At 37.5% G+C, this 13,015-nt stretch overlaps 1 protein-coding gene and 2 long non-coding RNA genes across 4 annotated transcripts in view; 2 read left to right on the forward strand and 1 right to left on the reverse strand.

Moving 5' to 3' along the window:
* The window catches only part of LOC147840462 (uncharacterized), a 266,074-nt gene that overhangs the window by 78,236 nt on the left and 174,823 nt on the right, over positions 1 to 13,015 (reverse strand). The gene's annotated exons all lie outside the window — the stretch shown is intronic.
* ifnlr1 (interferon lambda receptor 1) overlaps positions 1 to 13,015 on the forward strand; it is a 99,561-nt gene that overhangs the window by 53,448 nt on the left and 33,098 nt on the right. The gene's annotated exons all lie outside the window — the stretch shown is intronic.
* Positions 1 to 13,015, forward strand: part of LOC147840463 (uncharacterized) — a 37,245-nt gene that overhangs the window by 22,645 nt on the left and 1,585 nt on the right. The window contains exon 2 of the long non-coding RNA XR_015512204.1: positions 10,705 to 10,768. This is a non-coding gene — a long non-coding RNA (uncharacterized LOC147840463). The remainder of the gene's footprint in view (positions 1 to 10,704; positions 10,769 to 13,015) is intronic.

The raw sequence follows: 13,015 nt of genomic DNA on the forward strand, positions 1-13,015 counted from the left end.
CACTGATGTAGACGATCAAGACGATCTGTTGCAGTTCAAAGCGAGCATCAGAATGAGGAGAAAAGGGATTTAAGTGTAGTTCTGTGGGCGCAAATGCCTTGTTGATGCCAGAAGTCAGAAGAGAACATGCAACACATCCAACCTTGAGGCGGATGGGCTACAGCAGCAGCAGACAACACTGGGTGCCACTCCTGTCAGCTAAGAACAGGAAACTGATGCCCCATTCACACGGGGCTTCAGCGTCAGTGCTTGACAGAGGGCGTGTCTGAAGTTGGGGCTGACACGATCATCATAGCAGGGTGCGCCAATGAAATTAGTCAGCAATAGGCCACTGTCTGATGGCTGGCTTGTGTAGTTGATAATAATTAATAATAATAATAATAATACGGTAATAAACTTCCTTCTAGAACCTCACTGTTGTGCCAAATGACCATTTACTCAAACATATCCTGTACATGGGAGTTTATTAATGCATTGTCAAATTAAGATTCATTTTCCTTCCTCCTTTCACTCGCTCAGTTTTTTCCTTTCGTTTTTTTCACTTTTCTTCGCTCTCTTGTTCTCAGATATTTCTTTTACTCTTTCTTCCACTTTTTTGCTCTTTTGCTCTTTTTCCTTTGCTCTCTTTTTGCTCTTTCTTTATTTCTTTTTGTTCTATCCTTTCTTACTCTCTTTCTTTCGCTCCGTATTTTTTCAGTCTCTTTCATTTGCTTCATTCACTCCATCTTTCTTCCACACTTTCTTTTGCTCTTTCATACAGTCTTTTTTATTCGCTCTTCATTTGCTCTTATCTTCCGCTCTCACTCTTTCTTTTGCTCTTTCATTTGCTCTATTTTCCGCTCTTTTTCACTATCTGTCCTTTGCTCTCTTTTGCTCTTTCTTCCGCTTTATCTTTCTTACTCTTTCTTTCTTTTGCTCTTCCTTTCTTTCATTCTTTCATTTTTCTTTCTTTCATTTCATCGTATGCTCCGCTCTTTTATTCGCTGTATGCTCCCCTCTTTCATTCGCTATATGCTCCACTCTTTCATTCGCTGTATCCTCCGCCCTTTCATTCGCTTTTTCTTCCGCTCCATTTTTTTACTCTTTCTTTTACTCTTTCATTTTCTCCATCTTCTTCTTTCAGATTTTTGCTCTTTCTTTTGCTTTTTCACTCTCTTTATTTCACTCTCTTTCTCTCTGCTTTATCTTTCTTACTCTTTCTTTCTTTTGCTCTTCCTTTCTTTCATTCTTTCATTTTTCTTTCTTTCATTTCATCGTATGCTCCGCTCTTTTATTCGCTGTATGCTCCCCTCTTTCATTCGCTATATGCTCCACTCTTTCATTCGCTGTATCCTCCGCCCTTTCATTCGCTTTTTCTTCCGCTCCATTTTTTTACTCTTTCTTTTACTCTTTCATTTTCTCCATCTTCTTCTTTCAGATTTTTGCTCTTTCTTTTGCTTTTTCACTCTCTTTATTTCACTCTCTTTCTCTCTGCTTTTGCACTTTCACTCTTTCACTTTCTTTTTTTGCTCTTTTACTTTTACTCTCTTGCTCATTGTTTGCTCTCTCAATCTTTTTCACTTCTTTATTTCTTTATTTCTTTCTTTATTTTTTCTTTTCTTTTTTTCTATTGTGCTTTTTCTATCTTTAGCTCTATCTGTTTCTTTCCTTTCATATTCACTTTCTTGTAGTTTTTCACTTGCTCTTTTTTTCTTTCATGCTCTTTTTGCTCTTTCATTTGCTTCCACTCTTTCTATCGTTTGACCCATCTCTCACTTTCTTTTGCTCTTTTGCTCTTTTTTTCGCATTATACTTTATCTAGGAGAATAGCTCTATTTTTGATCTTTCAGTATTCTTATGTTTAATTGTTTATCAATTGTTGACATTTTCATTCATTTTCTCCATAAGCCAACAGCTTTTTAACAATAGCTGCTAAACTTTTAAAGACAGACCTGATATCAACTCTGTTAAACTAACTGTACATTGTTTGCATTCATTCAACTTTTTAAAAATACATTTAATTGTGCAGTAAAACTTAAAACATACAGTTATTGTAACCAATATAAAACACTTATTTTTCTCAGATTTATATAGACTATATTTCTCAGCACTTCAGTAGTGTCTCAACTGGAATTATGAGTGGGATAAGAGCACTTTTAAGGTAGTCCGTATACACTTGTTCTGGAAAGTTTGTGACTAGTTTTGTAAGACGAATGCATTGCTGGCGTTGAATACATCTGTGATTTATTGTAAGTGCATTGCATTGTTAGCTGTAGGCTAAACATGAAACGAGCGGTGTTTGTTTACTGAAGCGCACCGCTGTTAAATCTGTGTTGCTTTCCTGCAGTGTTAAACGCTTCGTGTTCAATAATACGCTGAATTTAGAGAGAAGATATTGTCTACTTCCACACAAAGCTCTCTGTGTACGCCATTTAGGGAAGTCAGCACTTCTCCTTTGTGTTATTAGAGAAGTAAACACACCATCAAACGGCTTTGAGATCAGTGTGTGGCTTTTGGCATTGGTGGAACCACAGCATCTAGGCAGGTACAACACTAAAAATGAGCATTAAAAGTTTGGTCCCACTTCATTTTCTTTTTTTCATTCATTTATTTATTTATTCGTTCATTTGTTTATTCATTCATTTGTTCATTTGTTTATTCATTCATTTGTTCATTTGTTTATTCATTCATTCGTTCATTCGTTTATTTATTTATTCAGCTTAGTCTCTATTTCTGAAGTCGCCTGTATCAGGATAAGTTTTACGCAGCGGATGCCCTTCTAGCTAATAAACCCAGTATTGGGAAACACCCATACAAGCTCATTCTCACACACACACACACACACACACACAAACACACAATACGGACAATTTAGCTTACCAATTCACCTATAGCGCATGTTTTTGGACTGATGGGGAAACCGGAGCACCCAGAGGAAACCCACTCCAACTCAGGGAGAACATGCAAACTCAACACACAAATGCCAACTGACCCAGCTGGGACTCGAACCATAAAGTGGGACCAAACTTTTGCCAACACAGAAAAAAATTATTAATTGACTTTACATGTGAGTGAATAAACCAGTTGCTATTCAAATAAAGTTGACTTGATTTTAATACTTAAAAAAAAAAAAAGACTACAGGAAAAAAAAAATACCTACAATAGACTTACAGTATTATAAACATTGTGCGCATTATTTTATTAATAATATTACTAATGTGACATATTAATAAACTATTGTTAAACAAAGCGGAAATTAAATAAAGAAAAACTTGTTTTAAAGCAAACTCGTTTATTGTTATTATTATTAATTATCATTTTAGCGTTTTGAAAAATAATTATCAAATAGTAAAAACATTAAGGAAATGAATTTTTATAATTAACTTTAAACCATTTTTGAGGGATGGAATTTTCCATATTTTACAAATAAATTAACAATTCTTTATGATATTTATATTATAATTGTAATTTTAAAGTATCAAATGTATCAATGCAATTATAATAGGATAGTTTGCAGGGCTTGACAATGAGGACTGCCTTATGGCCTGGGGCCAGCGTGCGAGACGCTCGGGACAGTGGACAAGATTGTTGACCTTGTCACTAAACTAATTTTGCTCCAGCTGTTTGTCAATTGTGTCTTAAAGGGGAAGTGATGCACTGTCAAGTTTACATTGTTTTGTTTAGTAATGTCCAATGTAAATAATAGAATGAAAATATACTAAACAAACTTTATTAATGAAACCATTTTAGAGGTAAGGGCATGTTTTATTTTACCTTTTAGACCTAGGGCGCCGCTATCTTGGAAAATCGCTGTGTCTGACATCATAGGCTTGGTTCCATTCCCTCAGCTGAACAGATACAGTGGAAGCAAAATGTTCACCGTATGCGAGGATTTAGGAAACATTCACACAGAATATATCTTTGCACCTTTTTTTAGGAATGGTTTAAAACAGTTGACATGTCAACTTGTTGTAGTAAACAAATCCCACATTACTGGCACCACTTTAAAGCTCTTCTTATTGGCCAACTGCTCTAGAACAGAATGCGAACGAAGTGGTCAATATTACCTATCAATCATGAAATCATGAAAAGACCGCTATGCAAATTATAAGGTATATGTCAATATCATCTGTGCAATATCAAACTCAACCTGTGAGAACAGCTAAGGTATTATCATTAACTCAATTCATCTCATTTACGTCAAGCAATGTGTGCAGGGCCGGTGAACACATGCAGATTTTTGTTTGTTAGTTTCTATTAAGTGTTAATATAAAACTTGTTGATGGTGCTTATAGTTTTTGGTGGGTGCGCCTGAAGTGCTACCAAGCAAAAAGGGTAATTTTGAGCCCATATATATATATATATATATATATATATATATATATATATATATATATATATATATATATATATATATATATATATATATATATATATATTTTTATATATATATATATATTTATATATATATATATATATATATATATTTATATATATATATATATATATATATATATATATATATATATATATATATATATATATATATATATATATATATATATATATATATATATATATATTTTTATATATATATATATATTTATATATATATATATATATATATTTATATATATATATATATATATATATATATATATATATATATATATATATATATATATATATATATATATATATATATAAGGGATGCCACTCAATTTAATTCAACTCAATATAGTTCTCAATATAATATTGAACTTAACGGTACCAGCTCCACGGTTTAATACGCGCTTGTGAATTGCGGTTTTCTCGGTTTTGCGCTTAAATAATTTGTGCGTTTTATATCTCTCCGAATTGACTGTGTGTGTCTCTAAAACCATGAGCTGAGATGAGGAAACTCCTCCCCATGAGTAAATATCCAATCACTATGCTCTAAAGTTTGGGGGTGCTTGACCATCATTCCACACTTTAACATGGCAAGCGGCAGTGAAGTGAGGCTAAGGTAACAGTACAAGGAAGCGCCGGAAAAGTGAAGCAACAGTACGAGAAGGCGCTGGCGTCTTTCTAATCTGCAGTGTGAGGACATTTCGGTTTTGCCGGTAAGTATAATGACAATAAAAAAAAAAACAGTGAACAAAAAATAACTGTGTGCAACCATTATTTTACACATATAACCATGACTGCACATCTGCAATGCCATCACCCAGCAATATCACTGTCTGAAGGCAAGATAGCAGAGAAGGTAATAAAGTCCTCCAAATAGCAACAATCCCTCGCTGAATCTACCCAACTGGTTCAGAGAGACACATAAAAATAACAAAGGCAGTGCGGGTGTTTATTGCTGAAGATTTGCAGCCGTTTTCGGTGATTGGAGATGTGGGCTTTTGTCATCTTATAAAAGCACTTTATCCGCGTTACAGACTACAGTCTCGCATTTTTTCAGCACCGAGATAATTAACATGGTTTATTTATGTTTACTTAAGTACAAATGTTTATTTGAAATGGCCAATTTATCTTTATTAACTTCACATGTATGCTGTGTAGGATTTTGTGTTCCCTAGTTTGTTGTAGTTTGTACTCCTCCCTTGTCAGCTGTTCACTTTTACTAGATATTTTTCAAGACACTTCTATACAGCTTAAAGTGACATTTAAAGGCTTAACTAGGTTAATTAGGTTAACTAGGCAGGTTAGGGTAATTAGGCAAGTTATTGTATAACGATAGTTTGTTCTGTAAACTATCAAAATAAAATATAGCTTAAAGGGGCTAATAATATTGACCTTAAAATGGTTCTAAAAAAATAAAAACTGCTTTTATTCTTGACAAAATAAAACAATTAAGACTTTCTCCAGAAGAAAAAAATATTATCAGACATACTGTGAAAATTCCCTTACTCATTTGGGAAATATTTAAAAAAAGAAAAATAATGTATGTACTAATGAATAAATGACCGAAGAACCAGTAGAAAAAAATCCTTAGCATTGATCCCTGCTTTCAATTGGCCTAAATTCATCAATGGTAAAAATGAGTTTTCTTTTTTCAGTTTATATGAATTATCAATTTTAGATGTAAATTTAATTCCAATATAGCTTTATAATGATTTCTGTCATATTTAAAATTGGATAAATAATTTAACTTAACACCAGTAATAGCAAATAAAATATTCTTCAGGACAGGAGTTCTTTTCAGGACAATGGCTTTCAGATTTCTGTTGAATCTGTCTTTAGCAATAATAAAAGCAAAGCAGATCTGTGCATGTGTGTAGGAATATTAAATCTTTGCCGTTCTCCTCGTTTGAATCTGAATTCCCCTGCTAGTTCACAGGATGGAGTAATTTGTAGTCTCAATGCAAGCTTGGCTTTGGGGCAGAGCGTCTACACTTGCAAGGCTCCGGTTGACAGCGCGCCAGCTAAATCCTCCGGGATGCCTTCAAGGTGTTTTTTTATTTTATTTATTTATTTTTTTTGCTTATTGAATTAAGTAGCTATGATCCAGATTTTCACCGTGGTATTGATCTCTCTTGTCCCCTGATGGAAAACATGCCATAACAGCTCCCGGGTGGCTCCACGTCCAGTTGGTTTTAAAGTGTTTGTCTGAGGTTTTCCTCTCCAGCTGATGTTTGCTGACAAATGAAGTCTTGCAGGCGTCTGTCTGAGTTCATCCTGTCAGTGTCTCTACACACTCTCTCATCTCTGCGAAGACGGACGATGCTGACATTGATCAAGATTCATTATTAGTTTTTTTCTTGTGTATATTTAATGTACAATGTCTTGGTTTGTATGTAAAGCACTGTGAAAGTAACTTTTTAAGTTGTTGTTTAGTGCAGTGGTCCCCAACCTTTTTATCGCCACGGACCACTCAACGCTTGACAATTTTACTGCAACCAGTGGAGGGTTTATGGCGACCAGTAACCGTTTTCTAAGAGGATGACAAGATGACTAAACATTGCTGCAGCTCTGATACAATTCTAATTATGGAGAAAATGCTATACTTGGGTGTTCTGTGGTATATTACAAACAGTGTACAGTAGGGATGTAACGGTATTGTAAATACCGTCATACTGCAATAGGAATTTTTTTCGATATTACCGTAGTCGCATGACTCGATAAAACTATAGGTCTTCTGAGAAAATTTGCTCAGGCGAATGAAGCGAACGGGAGGTAGCGGAAACTACAATTCCCATCAGCCCAGGTGTGGCCATCATCCTTTGCGGTCTGTTGTCGCTACAGATCCAGTAATGCGGAAATGGAGTGTGCTGCTAGAAGCGGGGATGAAAAAGAGCTGGAAATGATCGAACCTAAAGCGGGTGTTGTCGCCGCGCGCGTACTGATCAGCTGTGTTGTTGCGCACGTACTGAATAGTGGTGTTGTCACGCGCGTACTGTAAAGTGGGGAGGGGGGGTTGGGAGGGGGCACTTTTGATCATTTTGGAAGGGCATTTTCTATCCAAGACTAAAAAGGGCATGTGCACTGCACAGGTTGAGGCCTATGTGCCTGGGGAATACGACTAATAACAGTCATGGGGACTGCAGAAACACAGCACACTGTTCAGATTGATGCAGACACTGACTTGTACCGCAAAGAGACCTCTATCTCACTCATGGCTTGTCCTCTCAAGTGGGGGAAAGACAATGCACAACGTCACCCACTGCTGTCAACCTGGGCCAAGTCATATCTCTGTCCCAGAAACCTCAGTCCCAAATGAGAGGGGTTTTTTCTGTTGCAGGGGACATTGTAAATGCCCAGAGATACCAGCTTTTACCAGATTATATTTATATGATAATTTTCCTTTAAACCCATCTCTATCTAAGTGAGTGAGTGATTAAATGTTGAATGTGATGAGTTTTCAACAATACTAAATTGAAACTTTATTTTTTTTTCATGGTTTAATAATTTTTTGTTATTAAAATTGAAGTTCCTGTTTCAAAGCTTACAGATAGATGGCTAATTTGTATGTCATTGACACTTTTGGCACTTTTTTGGAGTATTTTCATAAGTTTTGTTTTTCCTGTAAATGATTTAATAAATACCGTACCGTGACATTCATACCGAGGTATTACCGTACCGTGAAATTCTGATACCGTTACATCCCTAGTGTACAGGGCTCAACAATAAGGACTGTCCTAAGGCCTGGGGCCAGTGTGAGAGATGCTCGGGACAGTAGAAAGAATCGTTACTGGCCCAATCAGGTCACAAGGCCCTGTTTACACTGCCTGTTAAATGTGACCCAATTCTGATTTTTTGCTCATGTGTGTCACAGATCGGATCTGTTCTATGAAAGTGTAAACAAACAAAAAAAACGCATACATTCGGATATTCAGAGATCGGTTTCAGGCCTCCTTCATATGTGGAAATAAATCAGATATTGATCGGATATGAAACAATGCAACTGTCATGTAAACAGGCTGATCGGATTTGTTGAGGCATTCCGTTCTCATCATTAAACTTGCGACAATGTGGTGCTTTTTCACAGTTTAATGACGTAGAAGGAAGATGGTGTGTGGAGATGCCGACGCGTTAAACAACATCAGAGGAAACAGAGAGGAGGAAAGTGCTCAGTCGCCACAATTTGCTTCCACCAGACCTGAGATCTCTCTCGTACCCACAAATTCCTCTGAATGGTGGAGGACATCATAAAGCAAATCAACCATAAGCGCAAGCTGCGATGACGGTCCTTTCCCACCTCCGTCTCAAAATCATTTTAAAGCTGTGTGAACTTCGAGTTGTAACTTTTGCTTTTTGTCGCTATTGATTCACACACTGCGGGCTACACATAGAAGAACTTTATTCTCTCCAACACCAGTGCGCGCACAGACAAAGGTTACATCTTCAACTACACACACACATCAGGGCCACACCATTACATAAACTGCGTGGGGGTAAATCTGAACTAAACCATTCACTGCTTGTACTACACTTTGCATATTTCGTAGAGCTAAAAACAAGACAATTTCTGCTAGTGTGGCACAGATGCTAGAACATGCGGGACATCGTAAATTGTATGGCAAGTGTAATCACATGAATTGGATATGGGTCACAATTAAAACAACACGTAAACAGACAGGCAAACAAATCAGTCACATTTGGACAGCTTTGAAACGATAGTTTTAATCTATTTTACCTGCTTTTATCCTCTTTGAACTATCACTGTTGTCCATCAGCACCATCTCTTGGACTGATCATTTAAAGAAATGCGATCTAATAGGATGGAAAACAGCTGCTGTGAGGCGTTTTCCCCTCGTTGTCAGACGTCATCTTCTGCAGTTTAAATTAAGCCTCGTCATCGCTAAAGTCAACATTTTCTCTTTATTTCAAATATATATTCAGCCCAAACAAATGTAGTTCACCAAAATGTTTGACACACACACATAGCCTGTACTGTGCCACTGACACGCTGATTTAATAACTGTGACAAAGTGAAAATATAGGCTAGTGTCATTTCGAAATGACAGAAGAATACAAACCGTGGTAAAAACAACACACGAAATAAAACACAAACGGCTCGCGATTAGAATGAACAGCAAATCAGCCAGCAGAGGATCAATAACAGACTTTTATTGCTCATTTTTGTAAATTGCACGACTTTCATACCTGTTAAGTTTCATGCCAGTACTCTGGTTTGCTCTCTCTCTCTCTCTCTGTGTGTGTGTGTGTGTGCGTGTGCGTGTGCGTGTGCGTGCGCGTGTATGTGTGTGTGTGTGTGCGTGTGCGTGTGTGCGTGTGTGTGTGTGTGCGTGTGTGTGTGTGTGTGTGTGTGTGTGTGTGTTAGAGAGCCGCTGAGCTAACAGCTGACAGGTCGGGAACGTGCACACACACACTGTATTTCTGACGATAGACACGTGAATTAGGGGAACGTTTTTCTCGTATTTCTGACGCGCTTGAACCACACGTGACAGATTATAACGGCTTTAACAGACATTTCTAAGTTGTGTGTCACAAAAACACTCTGTTATCCATTACAAACGTTATTGAAACCCATTTTCGGAGCGCAAATTACCAGTTGTACACACTGTAAACGGAAGTTTTTAGCATTCTACCGGAAGACGTTGGTTGCTATGGCGCCCTCCATGCAGCAGCCATGAAAAAGGTCTATACATCCGGTCTGACGCATTCGCGTGCAAATGAATGGAAGTCAATGGGAGGAAAAGCCCAGTGTGACCACAGCTTAACTCTGGTGCTGTCTATTTCTTCTGATCATACTTGAGATGGGTCTACACCTTCATTTGAGTCCAGCTGTGTTTAATTATAGTGATTGGACTTGATTAGGAAAGCCACACACCTGTCTATATAATGACAATCAAGAGGTCAAATGATTTTGGACAAGGCACAGATTTGGCCAAGGTTACAAAAAATGTCCTTAAGTTTAAGGGGGTCTAAATACTTATAAATTGTGATAAGCGATATGTCATATACTTTATTACCAAGCCCTAGTCTTGCAGATAACATTTTTGCATTAAAATTGTCCCAGATAGTCATGCATATTTCGATGCAGGACTCGTCTCTATAAGTGCTGCAGCAGCACCGATTATTATGTGAGAATTCAGTGATTTTACAGCGGGGCTTCAGAGAGAGTGTCTGATTGTGCTGCTGTGCCGCTTCCGGCCTCTGACTTCGGTGTTCTCTGGGATTCTGACATTGTTTAAAAGCTTTGCCATAGAGGATCTTAAGTGACTTGAAAGTTTTACCTGCTTTTCTCTTTGTGTTGTGAACTTTCTCTGGCTCCAGCATAAAGGAGCCGTATTCCCAGAGGCCGCTCTTCTTCTCTGTGTGCTTCAGAGTCTTCGTTGAGGTGCGTACAGTATCTGAAGCAGCGTTTCACAGCACATTTTGATCATTCCTCATACCCTGAAGGGGAGCCGTTTTTCACAGGCGTGCATTTAATGTGCGCAATCTTGCCTTTCCTCTGTCTAGTGGCGGTATTTCAATATCAAAGCCTTTTAGTGTCAGATAATTGGCTCTTTTTTTTTGCATCTTACAGGAGCGATTGTTATTCAACACGCTCTCCGCATCACTGTAATCAATAATTAAGGAAAATGTCACCGCGAATGGAATTTAGAGAAATGTTTCTGGAGGTCAGAGAAGACTAAATCGATCTCAGATGCCTGATTTATCCAGGAAAAGAACAGACAGTGATGAGAACGAATGGAGAGCAGAAGGAGACTCTGTTATTAGTTTCTGTTGTAGAAAAGATGTCAAGACCCTGTCATTAGCATTAACTGAAGCGTCAGCCAGAAAAGAGGAAGTTATTACTTGAAACGACTAAACTGTAGTTAAAAAAAAAAAAAGTACTATGTTGCAAAGTTGGTATTAAAATAATTTTTAAATGACAGGCTATTGTCTCAAGCTCAGACAAACAAATATTTTTAAATTTCTAACATTTTCAGCCTGGCATAATATATGTTAATCTTATTTCTACAGTCACTATAAAAAAGTACACACACTTCTGCTTTCTTCAGTTAAACAAAGAGAAAACTGAAGTCATTGGGTTTGGGAACAGAGATGAGGTTCTCAAGGTGAATGTGTACCTTGGCTTTAAGGGTCAAACAACAAAAAATAAGGTCAAGAGTCTTGGTGTGACTCTGGAGTCAGATCTGAGTTTCAATGGTCATGTAAAAGCAGTCAGTAAATCAGCATACTATCATCTCAAAAACATTGCAAGAATCAGATGCTTTGTTTCTAGTGAAGACTTAGAGAAACCTGTTCATGCTTTTATCAGCAGCAGGGTGGATTACTGTAATGGACTCCTCACTGGTCTTCCTAAAAAGACAGTCAGACAGTTGCAGCTCATCCAGAATGCTGCAGCCGAAATTCTGACCAAAACCAGGAAATCAGAGCACATCACACCTGTCCTCAGGTCTTTACACTGGCTGCCAGTTACATTCAGAATAGAGTTTAAAGTATTATTACTTGTCTATAAATCACTAAATGGCCAAGGACCTCAATACATTACAGATATGCTCACTGAATACAAACCCAACAGATCACTCAGATATTTAGGATCATGTAAACTAGAAGTTCCAAGAGTTCAGTCAAAGCAGGGTGAATCAGCTTTCAGCCACTATGCCCCCCGCTGCTGGAATCAGCTTCCAGAAATGATCAGATGTGCTCCAACATTAGGCACATTCAAATCAAGACTGAAAACACATCTGTTTAGCTGTGCCTTTACTGTATGAGCACTGAGCTGCGTTCGACAGATTGCACTTGTTTTTCTCTTCTTCTGCATTCTTATACATCACATTTTACCTGTATTTGTGTTTTTTTTACTCTTTTACTATTTGTTTTTATTTTTATTTTACTTGTTTCTTTTATTCTTGTTTATGTAAAGCACTTTGAATTGCCACTGTGTATGAAATGTGCTATATAAATAAACTTGCCTTGCCTTGCCTTGAAAGTGTATGTGTGTATGCCAACAAAGGCTCATTCTGAAAGCGTAGCCCTATATACATTTCTGGAGATCGCCAAGTATGTTGCCAGAAATGCGTATGGCTGTATTTTGTCTTTAAAACTAACTCTGTTGCGTTATGATGGCGTTCCGTTTTGCACCTTACCAGGTGAGCGCTTGCCCACAAATGGACTGCTTTTCCTTTCTGTTACCAGTTTGCCCAGTAGCTCGCCGCATACATCAGTGCACTTGAAGCACAGAGAGGAGTTGACCACGATTAAGGGGTTCAAGTCCTGTGAAAAACGTGGGAAAAAAGAAAAAAAAGTAGGTTAGACAAAAACAAGCCAGAAAATAAAATAAACAAGTAAATAACAGGGTGAGAATGAGGTAAAATCTGAAAACATGGTAAAAATCAGCTGACCACGAGGGCTTTTCTTTTTCTGGATTGCTTTTTAAAACTGTTGGTTGGGTTTAGGGGGGTGGGTGGGTCAATCGGTGCTTTTGAATATACTGTATGTTGGGTCTAGGAAAGGGGATGGGCGGTTCAATCTGCTTTTGAAAACTGGGTTGGGTTTAGGAAAGGGGTTGGCCGGTCAATCAGTGCTTTTGAAAACACTTTTGGTTGGGTTTAGGGAAGTGGTTGAGAGGGGTCTG

This window comes from Danio rerio, chromosome 16, assembly GCF_052040795.2.
Source record: "Danio rerio strain M-AB ecotype USA chromosome 16, GRCz13ab, whole genome shotgun sequence".
Classification (NCBI taxonomy): Eukaryota; Metazoa; Chordata; class Actinopteri; order Cypriniformes; family Danionidae; genus Danio; species Danio rerio.